The 2,409-nt window shown below is 36.5% G+C and overlaps 1 pseudogene across 1 annotated transcript; it reads right to left on the bottom strand.

Annotated features, from left to right (window-relative positions):
• Positions 1-2,000, bottom strand: LOC107627019 (protein NLP9 pseudogene; annotated as a pseudogene). The gene is made up of 3 exons (XR_015905361.1): positions 1,318-2,000; positions 1,133-1,253; positions 1-988 (listed from the first exon to the last, which is right to left on the bottom strand). The product of XR_015905361.1 is annotated as a protein NLP9 pseudogene (transcript).
• Positions 2,001-2,409: the final 409 nt, after the last annotated feature.

The raw sequence follows: 2,409 nt of genomic DNA, 5'->3' as shown, positions 1-2,409 counted from the left end.
TTAAATTGTTTTAAATCCACGGCTGCTCAAACCACTAGGCATTTCGCAAACAAGAAATTTCACAGCACGGGTGCCAAGATCATCCAATATTTCTATGCATTCTTCCACATCTGAGTCATTTACCATCATCATCCATTCGTCTTCATCGTCGAGATACTTGAGTTGGAAAGATCCGATTCGTAATTTGAATCTTGTTGCAACTTCTTCATAGAGCTGGAGACAACCAGCTGCAGGATCAAACTTGAAACGGATCATATCTTCTTTGTAGGCAGCTTTGACAATAATTTTTTATCCACTATCAACACAAGGTGATTTTCCTTTCAAATGTTTCCGATTCTCAAATTTCCATTTGACGAGTCTGTCATGCTTGAAGTAGTAGGATTGTGATGCTCGCCGAGCTTGTCAGCCCCATTCAGATAAGTTTCCATCTCATCAGCAACCAGGGAGTTTGGACTATGATATGCTACATCACATCTAGAACTTTCCAAAATAGAAACCGGAAAGGGTTCCTGGCATAATCCACCATCATCCTTGGCTATTGGTTTTGAATCTACACCAACAGAAAAAGCTTTGTTTTTCTTCAACTCACCCTTGGAATTAGATATAAGCATGTCTGAATGCAGAAGCTGGTTTCCCAACAGACAGACATCATTATCATTATCATCCTCGAATTTAACGGCTAAATTCTTACCTTTGCTTCCAAATGCCGGAGATATGGTGACTGCATCTTTCGCTGCAGGATCAGGATGTTTTACAGAACATTTCTTCTGAAAGAGAGAACTTTTACGTGCATTAATTTCTTGGTTGATTGATCCACCTGACATAAGTCCCCCCGTGTAAGGATCAAACTTCAGTCCTCCTTCCACACCCTGGACCGAGTTAAGCACGGTTTGTATTTTTTTTAAACGATTAACTTTATTAATCTTGCGCGATGGCCATCTTGCAATTCCGTGTTGCCTGCATATCCTTTTCCGGGTTGTTGGGCAAACTGTTCAAGAAGAATTACTTGTCAATAATAATCATCTTGGTGTTTTTCACAAATATTTATCATCTATCATCTAACCCAAAATAATATGCTGATTGAATAAATTAAAAGAAATAAGCAAGGACAAAGCTGTAGTAGTCTTATCACCAAGGCTTTTAGCCGCATCTTTAAGACTACCAGAGAAGTATTGCTGGAGAACACTCAAGCTAACATTCTTCTTCACTGGACTTCTCTTTTTCTCAATCTGCTTTCTTGATCCCTCCATATCCTACAAAGTTGAATCATAAATTATAACAAATGATTTCTCAAATGAAGCAACTGTTAAGATATACCTGGTTATGAGCAGTTTCAGTTTCATTGTTTGTCAAGGACATACAGGAAAAACTCGAGCCTTCTATCCCGTATAATTCAGCATCCGAAACTTTCCTCAAAGTCTGACACTTTCTCTGCATAGTACCTGATAGATTGTCTAATAAAAGTTGCTGTTCTTGACTTCGATTCATATTGACAGGTAGAAAGAATTCTATTATGTAATCATCATCATTGGTATGAGTACTCCTTAGCCTGACTGCAACGGCAGCATTCAACTTATATTTTCACGCATGGTGTACAAGTTATAGGCCTTCACATCGGGATAGAAGAATGGACGATTTGATTGAAGAGCTTTCCCAGCTACACCTTGCCCTTCCTCGAGATAATGTTTAACACATGCATGAACAAATCCTCCTACCACAATATCATTTATATAGCTAGCTGATTCTTCAATGCATAGTACAGTTTTTTCACCAGGAATTTTACGCCCATCTTTAATCCGTATTCTTGAAGCTTCATCTCCTATCCCCTCACTATAATAACAGGGGATCCATGTCAATGCCAGTGGCAAACTATGCGCATGACACACAGCTCGTAACACATCAATTATCTCTGTTAAAGCTGCTCTTTTGTTATTTGATAGACACTGCACAGAAAATAACCAATCTGAGTAAGAAGTTTTTAAATCCATATGAAAACACATCATTGTGAAAGTTCAACTTTGTTTTTGCCTCTTGTCTTCTATTTATTGTTGTTGGGGGCGGTTGGGGGAAGCTTGTTCTTTACAGTACCTTGACATAAGACGTGGAGGCGTAGTAGTCCTTAGATTAACTAAATGATATTAAAAATATAATTATTAAAAGAAAAAGAAATAATATATGAATAAAATAACTTGTGAATACAATTAAACCAAAAATTAAAAAAAAATTGTAAAAATCTAGTATTTCAAGAATTTATCACTTCGTACATATGTTTATCAAACTAAAAAAAAAAATTGTGGCTATCAACTGAATTTTTTAAATATTTGTGCAAAATATTAGGAAGAATGGAGAAAAAAAAATAAGTGGCATGATATTATGTGAAAGAGAAGATAAAGAAGAGCTGTCAAGTAG

This window comes from Arachis ipaensis, chromosome B2 (genome assembly GCF_059453495.1).
Source record: "Arachis ipaensis isolate K30076 ecotype BB chromosome B2, ASM5945349v1, whole genome shotgun sequence".
In the NCBI taxonomy this organism is placed as follows: domain Eukaryota; kingdom Viridiplantae; phylum Streptophyta; class Magnoliopsida; order Fabales; family Fabaceae; genus Arachis; species Arachis ipaensis.
The sequence above is the reverse complement of the archived record's forward strand: the minus strand, read 5'-3'. Positions and strand labels throughout refer to the sequence as shown.